The sequence below is a fragment of the Paramisgurnus dabryanus genome, chromosome 19, assembly GCF_030506205.2.
Source record: "Paramisgurnus dabryanus chromosome 19, PD_genome_1.1, whole genome shotgun sequence".
Lineage (NCBI taxonomy): Eukaryota > Metazoa > Chordata > Actinopteri > Cypriniformes > Cobitidae > Paramisgurnus > Paramisgurnus dabryanus.
In genome coordinates, this window is record NC_133355.1 from 17,754,763 (window position 1) to 17,768,005 (window position 13,243).

General features: G+C 35.3%; 1 long non-coding RNA gene across 2 annotated transcripts; it reads left to right on the forward strand.

The window, feature by feature from the left end:
• Positions 1–3,942: 3,942 nt before the first annotated feature.
• LOC135772660 (uncharacterized) lies at positions 3,943–7,236 on the forward strand. 2 transcript variants are annotated; one of them, XR_012335454.1, is made up of 4 exons: positions 3,943–4,301; positions 5,685–5,724; positions 5,851–5,998; positions 6,714–7,236. It is a non-coding gene; the product is annotated as an uncharacterized lncRNA (long non-coding RNA). The 2 variants fall into 2 exon arrangements; XR_010543232.2 differs by lacking the exon at positions 3,943–4,301 and having other exon boundaries at positions 5,589–5,724.
• The last annotated feature ends 6,007 nt before the right edge of the window (positions 7,237–13,243 follow it).

Below are 13,243 nucleotides of genomic sequence, written 5' to 3' on the forward strand. Positions count from 1 at the left end.
AAATTTCAGCTTTATCAATATAGCTCTTCTCTCGCTTTGTGTCAGGATACTTCATACAATGTTGCCCCTCTCCAAATGTTTGCAGAGTGCTTGAAAGATGTACCGTGTTCGTCTTTTCTTTAAGTATGACACAGGCAGTCTAGGCTTTCATGGTGGCGTGTAGACAGTCAGTAACTGCTTTATACTCCAGAGGAGAGGAGCTGAAAGGTTCTGCACTTGCAATGTTATCTCTCTCCAACACATGCATCTGATTCAATCAAAACAGGTTTGTGGCTTCTCTCTCCTCTATAGCGCATGCTCATGACATATAGGGTACAGTTTAGTGCTTGCTTAACATGTATCTGAAACCTTTCTTATACAATGATCCCCAGGTGGTTTGTTCACTAGTAGCAAATCGCATTTTAATACCGGTGCAAACTTAAATCTGTGGTTACTGTAGCTGCAATAAACTACAAATGGGTTTGCATCATTTACTTGGTCATGCTGGTGGTTATTTTATTTGCATTTTGATCTATGCATGTTAAACTAAATTAATCTTTAATAAAATGGTCCCACATGGAAAGAACCTATATGTGGATATATGTGCATATATGAAACCTATATGCAGCTTATATGCACATATATGCAGCACATATACAGCATATATGCACATATATGAAACCTATATGCAGCTAATATGCACATATATGCTGCATATATGCAAAATTGAGGTGCATATATGTGCATATACAGGCCATAAATTATGTGAATTATTAAATAAAGTTATGATGTCTGCACATTTAAAACATTTACAAGATCTGTCTAGGACATGTATAACAAAATGGTTTAATTTAACAGCTACTGTTCAGTGTTATTTAACAGCGACAGTAGCGCAGATGGTAGAGTGAGATGTCCAATGATCTGAAGGTTGGGTGTTCGAATCCCAGCAGTGGCATGTGGGGTTGCATTTTTTTTGGTGATCGGAAGGTTGGAGGTTTGAATCCCGGCTCCTGCAGGTGCAGACTGTCATTGGTTGGACCTTTATTTATGTTTAATTTATTAGCAGCTACAGATTTTAATAATTTTACCAATATATAGGTTAACATATATGTGCATATATGTACATATATGTACATATAATATAGGAAAACGGCCAATTTTATATATGTCACATATATGTAAAACCTATATCAAAACCTATATTGAAACATATATGTTTATATATGTTTTTTCCATGTGGGGTTGTTTTTTAGTAAAGTACAAACACCTTTGTAGGCATAGAAAGCTGAGTAGACTGGGTCTTTTATGCTATCTGAATGCGTGTGTTTTTGACCACTTTGGACTGTGGGTCATCCGAAACACATTTGATTATCAGGTGTTACTTTAGCCTCACTCAGATGACGCCTCTGCATGTTCTCAATTCACGCTATTTGTTCAAGCCTCGCTGTCTAGTGCCATTGTGTCATCTGTCATTTTCATACATCTGAAATGCTTTTTAAATGATGAGCAGCACAGATTCAGTTCATTTATGCAGGCCACTTAATCAAAGACTAAGTGTCAAGATTATGACAGAGGTCAGTGAAATGCAAGGCTCATTAGATCTAATTGCACACGGGCATCTACCCACACACACTCACTCTCGTGTCGACAAACACCGCTGATCTTTACTTGAGGTGGATGTTAGGAGCAGTGGTCTGTCATTTGTTTCCTCCCCAGAACTCTTACAGAATAACAACATACGCAGTTCTCTTGAAAACAGATTGTGTATTGTGACTCATTGAGGATTTCATCAAGGCCTTTGAAGTCTTATTATTGTATAATATTGTAATATTCATTTATTCTGCCCCTACAGGTGCATGCATTATTCCAAAAAAACATAATAGACAGTTGTGTATAATTTGCAAAATTGCCTGCAAAAACCTGAGTTATTAAAAAGAGGGTTTTTTTGAAAGCATTTGCTTCCTTTTGTAATGCATGGAAGACAATAGCTTTGAATCTTAATATGAACTCTAAAAGTTTAAGCTTAAGCTAACACAATCCTCCAAGAGGATTTTAATATGAGTCAATTAGGGTTTATGAGTTTAATACGCCAGATTAAAAGTCATTAAAGTGGCATTTTCTTATGAGAGCATATTGGGCTCCAGGTCAGGTGCAGAATCAATCTACTTGGTATCACTGTGTACTTCTGTCTGCCCTGAGTTGCAATGATTTTCAGCCAGTAGACCTGGGTTCCTGCAATTTAATTCGTTAATGTTCGCAGATATCAGGGGACCTTGGCATTTGGGCCACCGCATTTCCTGATCGTTCCTGACTCGCAGTAGCAAAATGATTTGAATCATCCCCTGTTGAAATGAACACCTGCCATTGTGCTACAGGGCTTTGATTTCCCGTGAATCAGACCTGCTGGGAAATGACTGCATTTGGAAATTCCCCTAACAAAACTCTTAGGTCCTCGTCGCACCTGATGTTGTCAAGGCAACAGCGAATATGTTCTATTTCTTGAAAATAGATTTTACCGTGCAGAGCCCCCGTTTCAATTCTGACGATATTTTAACATCTGGTAAATGGTCACGATTGATGCATGTTTGTCAGAGTTTCATCCTGCGTGTGTATGGGGACGGAAGATGATGTGTTAAGGAACTGAGAAGGGAGTGTGTTAGAATTGAAAATTATTTTAAGATGTAACAATTTACAGGTTTGTAAATGCATCACAAATTTTCATTTATTTATATTTATTCATTCGGAGTGTTTATTAACAACTAAGTGCAAAAAGATTCCCTTGTTGGCAAACGCTATTTAGATCAAACGGATATATAATGAAAAACAAAGTTTATTAAAAAAAACTGTATAGACTCATAAAACTGGCTTTTGACGCAATGTTCTGGGTTCGAAACTGTCTTTTTCCAACTTCGCCATTTTCCTGTTTCTCACATATAACATCAAAAATGGCATCAAAAAATGAAAATAAAGTGCCTAAAGAGTGATTATTAAGAATGAAAGTATTTACATAGGGCTAGAGGTCTGTGTTCAGAGGGCTTATATTCTCTAGGTGCCGCATTAATTTAATAATTTTAATAAAATAATAATTTACACTCTATGTTATTATTGTATCATGTTAATGAATAAAAATACTGAAGTACAAATAGTGTCTGCCAATATAAAGATAAAAAGTTGCGAAGGCTGCACCCGTGCCCTCTCTCAAACCCTGCAGCGATCTCAAATGACACCACAAAGGCTAAATAATTTAGCAAACTGTCTAAAGTGAATTATACATGCATATACTTAAAGAAAACATTTAAACCAATTATTATGTTAAATTAAAATAGGATATTAAAAATTTACAGTGGTCCGGACCTCGGTGACGTTATGGCTGGTAACTAGCACACAGCACCCGCAACCTAAAACATCTTCCCGTGCCCCTGGTGAGCATACCCGGTTTAATCCCACACACCCAACCTTTAAAGTTGATTGTTTGAATGAATATTTAATTAACAATGTCATAATTATCTAGCTCAGCTGTGGGCGGTTTGCTCAAGGAGAAATTGGGCTCTTTAATCTGAACATGCCAATTAAATACAAATAGCTCCATGTTTTAAAAGCAGACTGAAGAGAAACAGTTCAATTGATGAGCTGTGTTGTTTTGATTACTTATTTCTGGCTAATTTCATGTGTTTATCTTTAAGGTTTTAATTTAACTTTAACTTAAGAGAGAACGGATTACAGAAATATATATATATATAAATATATATATATATATATATATATATATATATATATATATATATATATATATATATATATTTGAATATCATTGCCAAAAACCTATTGTAAATAAATTGTTCACCAAAGAAACAAAAAATGCCATTTGTCAAGTTTGAAGGATTAAATTTTAACTACATTAAAACAAAACCATTGTTTATATTCAGTACAAGTCGAAATCCAGGGTACTCCCACACTGAAAAAAATGGACTTGGTGGGTCTTTGAATTTAAATAAAATAAACATGTATATGCAACACAAAATATTTATATTCCTTGTGTAAACATAATTTAATTGATTAGGATGAAAATGTTTTGTTTGAATGTAAAATGAACACATTATTCTCACATTGATTAAAATTGATTGAATTGAATACTTAAAGCAATAAAATTGAGTTTGCACACAAAATGGCACCTCCTAAACAGAAGGTGGCAGTAACGCTCAATAAAAAGGACGTCAATCGCCATAAAAGAAGAATAAAGATCGTTTGTTTTGAGCGCCAAAATGAAGACAGCACAGCAGTCAGTCAGAAGAACTCTCTCAGACGGACACCACGTTATTAAAGTAAGTTCTATTATTTATTTATGTTCACTTTATACGTGATACATCTTCACTAGATAGACAGTTTTTTTACAATATGTAGCCATTGCAATGACTTGTAGTAAAAATGAGTTTGGAGGATGTTGGTGGAGTAAGTTAACTTTACAGTCAGTCAGTAAGTGTAAGGCTCATAAAGAAAAACAGCGTTTTAAAAATGTCAGCTGTATAACGTTATTTCACGTTTGGTAGTTTTATCCGAGTTGAAAACTGTCAGATTTGAGTTGACTTTTGAGGCACTTTTTACTCAGTTGTTCTATGGAAACGGTTCAGGACAAATAAAACGCTAACCAAACGTTATTCTGTCCAGAGTAACGTTATCCATGTAAGTAATTTACCAGATGATATCAATTGACTACATTAATAATGACATTGTATGAAACAAACTGTCTGCTTAATCAGATGAACAGACCCGCGTCAGTTATTCGTGACTTCACTACGCCACGAGCAACACTTGATTCAATTAGAAAAAGCTTTTTTTAAATGCCTCGCGTGACGTCTGGTGGTATATTAACTGAAAAGATTGCTTTGAAGTGCCACACCTTAAAGCTGACGTTTTCAGAAGAGCACCTTGTTTTAAGATCTCATTTTGTCCAAAATTGCGTCTTATGTAAGGGATAATGTAGAGGCAGCCGGTAGTTATTGGGAAATAAGCCCCGACAGTGTGATCAGGACCCGACGCGAAGCGGAGGGTCTTGTATCACACTGAAGGGGCTTATTTCCCAATAACTACCGGCTGACTCTACATTATCCCGCTTATTACACGGCTACTTGTCACACAAGAAAAAAAACTAGACATGAATATGAATTTGAAACATTTTATTGGCATATTTGTTTTAAATTAACATTTTTATCCTTCCGCGAAACTTTGCACAGATGCATAAAATGATCGTAATACCTTATTAAGATCCTCTGCTTCATACTTGTCTCCATTTTTTCTCTTTTAGCCAGTCTTTGAGAAGTTTTAATGCCCATTCTGTATTTTTTTATGTGTTGGATTCGTAGCTGTCATGCTCTATTTTGTCAAGTTCAGTCTCAGTAAGCTGTCTGTGTCTTGTCGTGGTTGTCCAGTGTTTGTCACAAGATGGCGCCAAACAGACAGTAATCTTTATTGGCGCGGAGCGATCTTACTCGTTCAAGTAGTCCGGCTATGCGTTATTATTTTGGAGCGGTTATTATTCGAAAAGAACGAACCTGCAAATGTCTCAACTGACCAATCAGAATCAAGCATTCCAGAGAGCCGTGTAATAAGACAGATATAATACTTATTTCATTATTGCTCTGTGTATGTGTGACCTTAATCATTTGAGGTTGTGTGTTGATTTCACCACTGAATATTTCCTCTTATAGGTCCATCATCCTTGCATGCGCTACACACTCAAAAGCATTGGTAAGTAATTCCTATCACTGTTTTACTGCTGTTAGGAGCTAAATCTTACTTTTGTAACTAATATACATGTATTATTCTTTGACTCGCAGTACTCAAATATACAATGGTTGGTTAATTTGTTTTCAGATAAATGCTGAATTTAAAAGAATCACTACTGTCTTATGTTCCTGCGTGTCACCTGGACCTCCAATCCAAAAACCTGACGAAACTCTTCTATCAGAAAGGAGGACAGCTAGCAAAAAGACTTCAAACAATGAATGATCAAATGACAGAAGTAAGTAATATAGATTCATAGACATAAAAATGTGTAAACATTGTTGGAAGTACAGAAAATGTAGTATGTTTTAGTTACATCTTTTGGCACACGGGTCATTAAAACACCTGGGAAGATTTAAAGGGGTAGTTCACCCAAAAATAAAAATTCTCATCACTTACTCCCTATCATGTTGTTACAAACCTTTATAAATGTCTTTGTTCTGATGAACACTAAGGAAGATATTTTGAGGAATGTTTGTTCCCAAACCAATCATAAGCCCCATTCACTTCCATAGTGGGGAAATATAATACTATGGAAGTGAATGGGGCTCATGAACAGTTTGGTTGCAAACATTCCTCAAAATAAATGTCTTCCTTCGTGTTCATCAGAACAAAGACATTTATACAGGTTTATAACAACATGACAGTGAGAAAATGAGAATTCACTTTTGCTGTGATTGTCAGGTATGGTAGCACACACTCGAAATGTGGCCTCTTTATTTAACTCATTCCAGTCTAGTAAACGCGCACACACACCTGGAGCAGTGGACCGTGCAGCTGCCTTGCTTTGTAACCCATATATTTGTAACCAATTGTAATATGCTGTGGCAATGCACATGGGTCTGTATACTTGCATTTATATTTGTTTGCATTGTACTAATTTCCAATGACACTTTTATTGTAACAGTAACTTTTTTTCTGTTTCTTTAACTACATTTGTCTGTTTTTTACAGGGCATGGATGAAGTCAGCATCAGTGTGGTCATTTGAAGACACCACTGTTGGGATTTGTGCTCTCAAACAACATGCTTCTTGTGATGAAGAAGAGGATCTTTGTATAGTCCTGGAAGGCATGAAGGTGTTGCAACATCGTGCCATGTTGTTTGAGCTGATGTATGCCTTAAACCTGAGCTATCCTGATCTCTGCTTTATTTTTGAAGAAATCCAAAAGATTTTAATGGAACTGCATTGAGCGTAACTTTAACGAACCGTTTCTTTCAGTGAAAGGATCAGAAAGACTGTGCTGCTCATTTATGTTCTTTTTATTTATCAGTTTTAAGTGTTTTTTCTTATTAAAACATTAACCGTTTGCTGCTCAGAGTTGATTTTGGAAATGGTTGTTGTATTTTGTTTTTGTTGAATCTTTGATTATCAGTTTATACAAATGCTTTAGCTCTGACTTTCTGAAGGATTGATATTTTCCAGTTTGTAAATCCATTTAAAAAATAATAGTACTTACTGTTTTGCATGTCTCTTTGGAATGCAATGTTTGTGCTTTAGCACTTCTAAATCTACTGTGATAGTAACTATTTTAAACATTTGGGTCAGTTTTACAGATGGGGCTTTTTCTAGTCCCAGACTTTTGCAATGCCTTAATTTGAAAACATATTGCACTGACATATCTTGACATATATCAGTGCCATTGTTTTGTCTCAAGATGTACTCCAGTGTTGTTTTTGTAAGGTAGGTTTGTTTGTAAACTTTTTTTGTAAAAAATATCCTAATATAACTAGGGCCTAGTCATGGCTTAATCCACAACCTGTCTGGGAAATTGCCCCTTTGTATGTACTGCATGTGCTGATTGTTGTAATAGTTATTGACTGTTGTTGAATTAATGTGTAGTGATTTAAATGAATTGATGATCTGAAAGCAGTGGTTTGCCTCAATATCACTAAACATTTGTTCAAAACTCTTTGCTTTTTATGCCAATGCAAATGTATTTTGTATTTAAAAAAGAAATAAATAACATTTGGATAATTATGGGTGATTATTCTGGTGCCAGAGACATAATGAAATTGCTTTAGAGTTACATAATCCCATAATATAAGCATTAAAAAAGCATGTTGGAATTACAGATGAAAATCTAGTCCCCTTACATAATAAAATTACTTAAACATTACAAAATAAATGTGTTATAGTAAAGAGAAATAGCACTTTGAGTCAACATATTTATATTAGACTACTTAAAACAATTAAAATGTTTTGGTCTGACACATAAAAATTAAATGAGGAAAATTATGTTGGTTTTACACAATCGGATTATGTGGGACCGATGTACACATTAAAATTACGTAAATTGAAAGGATTTTTTTTTTCAGTGCAGAATAGATGGCCAGTCCATCCCAAAGTTATTAATATTTTAAATATACATCTGCTGTTTCAGCTAAATTTGATACATTTCAATAAACAATGACAAGTTAAACCAGCAAAACAAAGTCATTTACAGTACAGTCTGTTACTATCATATATAATCATGTATTTATAATGTACAGTCTATATAGTCTCATTTAAATACACAGGGCCCGTCTTTCCCCCTAACACAAATAAGTTGCATATCCCATGCAGTCTCTTACTGGCCCCTCTCATCACAGGGCCCGTGAGAGAAGCTGCTCACGCTTGGTGCTGACAGCACTGCAGGTTCATGAAGGTGTCTGTGGAAAATTCACCTTCATGTTTCATTGCAGCATCTGTTTGGAGTCAAACATGCCACACCGCTGCCGTAGCCTTTTCGCGCCGGTGTCTTCTTTAATTAGGACAGAATGCCCCTGGACGACCAATAATCTGTCATCTCTTATAAACACGTTTAGAGAAGTTCAATTATTTTAACCCCCTGTCAGATGTACCTGCAGGCCGACAGGTGCATTGGTGTGTGTCCACAGGTCTCTGTGAGGGTGTGTAAGAGAGAGAGAGTGTGTGTAAATAAGGTGCATACATCAGTTTTTCACCTGTTAGTAAGGTACAAATCATGTGGTTTAAACTAATACATCAACCAGAAAAAAATTTGATATATTTATTAGAATTCATTTTTTCTTTATTTTCCATTTACTAGTTTTTTGTACAGACAATAAAAACAATTTAATAAAAAATAAAACTAAAAAACTTTGTTCAAAGTAATATTGCTTAAAGGTTAACTTTATTGAAGCTCTAATATAAAGATGTTTCCATCTTAACTGCATATTTACATAAAAACTAATATACTTACTGTGCTGGATTTTTCTCCCACGGCAGTAATTGAATTCCTGCTTAGATTTTATGGCAAATAGCCTTACATTTACAAACACACAGTTAGTGCTCATGAAGCATGAGACTGATTGGAGGTTAGACAAATATTAACCTCAAAACTTTTATTTTAATCTTTCATAGCACCTGCAGATTATATTGAAGAGACATATTTTGACAAAACATTGGTTTTATAAAAACGTTTCAATTTAAAATATTATAGCATACAACTCACAAAAGCAAAAATAATTTCTGCAGATCATCCATCATGCGCAAAGATCTAGACATGCTTTGCCCCTCTGTATTTGTTTTATTAAATATTTTGCATAATTTTATTATGCTTACTGCTGCCAACAAGAATGTATACTATCAGCATTTATTCCAAAGATATTGGATATAACAAGATTGAGCACTGGTATTACTACGAACAGGAGACAATGCAACGCTCAATATGGCGGCTCTAGAAACAGACAAATCATCAATCAATAAAGACTGACAATTTTCTGAGGGAGGGGCTTTATACAAAGTCTCGTGAGGCACTTGGCAACCTGTGCGCAAGCACAAAAGCTGAAATGAACTTGAATAAAGTTACTTTTCGGCAGAATTTGAGCTTAAGTAACAAAAGGTATGGTAAAGTTGAAGTTTAATCGTTAGTTGTAAACATGCTGTTTAATTGTGATTTTAGCACATACAGTGGCAAGAAAAAGTATGTGAACCCTTAGGAGTAAACTTTTCTACGGTGATTTGTCATAAAATGTGATCTGATCCTCATCTATGTGCATAAGATGACAACACACAAGTAATTCTATTTTTTTGTGTCTTTTTTTGAAAACATCTATTAAACATTCACAATGCTGGAGGAAAATGTAAGTGAACCCTTTGATAAAATAGCTTGTTGAACCTCCTTTGGCAGCAATTACTTCAAGCATGCACTTTCATTAGTGAATCAGACGAGCACATCGTTCAGAAGGAATTTTTGCCCATTTCCCTTTACAAAACCGCTATTTGTAGAATGTCTGATGTGAACCGCTCTCTTGAGGTCATTTCTATGAGGTTAATGTCTGGGCTCTGACTGGGCCACTCCAAATGATGCATTTATTTTTTCTTAAGCCAGTCTATTGTGGATTTACTTCGATGCTTAAGTTCATTGTCCTGCTGCATAAACCAACTTCAACTGAGCTTCAACTGGCGGACAGCCACCCTGCCATTATCCTGTAGGATATTTTGTTAAACTTGGGAATTCATTTTTCTCTCGATGATGGCAAATGGTCCAGGCCCTGAGGCAGCGAAGCATGCCTAAATCATTATGCTCCCTCCACCATACTTCACTGTTGGAATGATGCTTTGATGTGCTCTTTTTGTGCAATAGTATTCTTCCAGAACAATTCAAATTTTGTTTTATCAGTCCATCTTTTTCCAATAGCACTTGGGGTTTGCCAAGGTGTTCCTTTGCAAACTTTAGGCTCACAGCAATGTTTTTCTGCCGTAGACACATTGCCTGTTCAAATACTTTTTCCTTATGGGTTCTTCTTTACTTCAGTGAGTATTCTGCATGGTGCCTTAGGAGTCATCTTGGCTTTGCGCACACTTCTGGGAAGAGTAACTACAGTATTAAAGGGATAGTTTGGCCAAAAATGATATTAAACCCATGATTTACTCACCCCCAAGAGTTGCATATGTCCATCGTTTTTCAGACAAACACATTTTCGGATATTTTAGAAAACGTTTTAGATCTTTCACTTGAATAAATGTGAAGTTATGGGGTCCATCCTTCACAAATTAAATCCAAACGGCTCCAGGATGATAAACAAAGGTTTTCTGAGGGTAATCCGTGCGGTGTTGTTGTAGAAATATCCATATTTAAAACTTTATTACCGAAAATAAATACCTTCCGGTAGCGCCGCCATCTTAGACTCCTCTGTATTCAGGAGAGAGTATTAGCGTAGTGTACGCACTTTTCTTAGTGTAAGTATGACAAATTCGGAGGGCGGGGGCACAGAGCAGCAGCAGAGTGGCCTCCGTACGCTGCGTAAGCTCTCATCCTGAATGCGGACGCGACTAAGATGGTGGCGCTACCGGAAGGTAGTTATTTACGTTAATAAAGTTTTAAATATGGATATTTCTACAACAACACCGCGCAGATTACCCTCAGAAGACCTTTGTTTATCATCCTGGAGCCGTTTGGATTTATTTTGTGAAGGATGGACGCACCTTTTTTGGACTTGAAGGTCGTGGACCCCGTAACATTACATTTAATCAACTGAAAGATCTAAAACATTTTCTAAAATATCCAAAAATGTGTTTTTCTGAAAAACGATGGACATATGCAACTCGTACAGCTTGGGGGTGAGTAAATCATGGGTTTAATATCATTTTTGGCCGAACTATCCCTTTAAACTGTCTCCATTTATATACAATTAGTCTTTTGACTGATGGATGTCCAGACCAGTGGTGGACGAATTACACAAATCGTGTACTTGAGTAAAAGTAAAGATACCCAGGGCAAAATATTACTCAAGTAAAAGTAGAAGTACTTGCTTAAAATTTTTACTTGACTAAAAGTACAAAAGTATCTGCCTCAAAATGTACTTAAGTACAAAAGTACTGTGATTTATTATGGCCGTATCATTTTTGTCACAAAACTCAAATTATGTGAAATAACTCTCTTGGCTAACCAATCAATTAATAAAAGGACATTAATAAATCAGACACTGATGTCTATTAAAATTATCATAAGCCTAAAACCTTAAAAACAAAAAATTTCCTTTAGCATCAAATGAAATAATAGGATTTGAGAGCAGTAAGTCTCATTTCAAGATTTATTTGTTAAATAATTTATCAGTTTAAGTGTAATAAAAACTTGACTTAAGCACAGGTTCACAATAGTTTTCAAAACATATACATAACGTTATCTAGAAATCAGTCTCCCTCTCTTTGACAAATAAAACAAGCCTTACAGAATATATTTTCAGAAATGTTTCATGTGGTTTAGCATGTCATATGTATATTGTAATACATAATTAAATGTATTTATATATTTTGGAAGCAAAACTTTTGAAAATATTAATAACAATCTCAGTTAATAGGGAGCACTCCAATCCACCTGCCTGTTTAAGCATCATACACTGCATGGCTAGTCAAAATGTCATTTATATTTTACAACAGTGTTGATAGTGATTAATTGTCATTTCAAAATAACAGAGCACTGAGCTTCGAATACAATGAACTTAAGTGAAACAGTTAACTAACTTATACGGCTAAAAATAGCTTCAGCCTGCATAGCTTAAAGTTCATTCATGATAACGTCGTATATATTTTAGCAACACAATTAACAGTTTTCTGCAAGCTACTGTTAAGATTGCTCATTTAAAAATATAACCAGAATAAAAATGGCTTACCTCTACGCGTTTCCTTAGATTTGAAAGAGTATTATTTTAAAACAAAATAGCACAGTTTCAAGGCAGGCAGAGAAGACATGAATGACTCGTTCTTTTATTCAAGGACTTTAAAAAAACTCGCGTTAATAAGGCCATTGTTGTTGTGACGGGTCAGTTATCTCCTCCGTTGTTTTTGAATGCAGTTTCATTTTCCAAACGATGCATTGGCTGGCTGCTGCACTCGCGTGACTCGCGTAGCTTACGTAAAACAGCGCGGCAACCAAAAATAAAAAGGAACGACCGATTTTTTAAAATGTAGTGGAGTAAAAAGTAAAATATTTGAATTTAAAATGTAGTAAAGTAAAAGTAAAAGTCTCCCAAAATAAAAGTACTTGAGTAAAGTACAGATACGCGAAAAAACTACTTAAGTACAGTAACGAATTACATTTACTTCGTTACTGTCCACCACTGGTCCAGACATTTTGAGATTGTTTTGTATCCCTTTCAGCATTATGGAGTGCAACAACTCTAGATCATATATCTTTAGAGAGCTCCTTCTGCGAGGCATGATTCATAAGAGCTGATGCTTCTTATGGACAGCAATCTTAAAATGTTTGAATGTCTTTATATAAATCAAAGTAGCACTAAACCACACCTTTAAACTCATTTTAATTGGACTCCAGTTGCCAGTTTCTGACACAAATTGGCTTTTATTAAAGTAATTAGTCTATGGGTTTACATTTTCCTCCAGCACTGTGAATGTTTAATGGGTGTTTTTCAGAAAAAGACACACAAAACTAGAATTATTTGTGTGTTGTCAGCTTATGCACATTGTGTTTGTTTATTTTTGTGACCTAGATGAGGATCAGATCACATTTTATGGCAAAT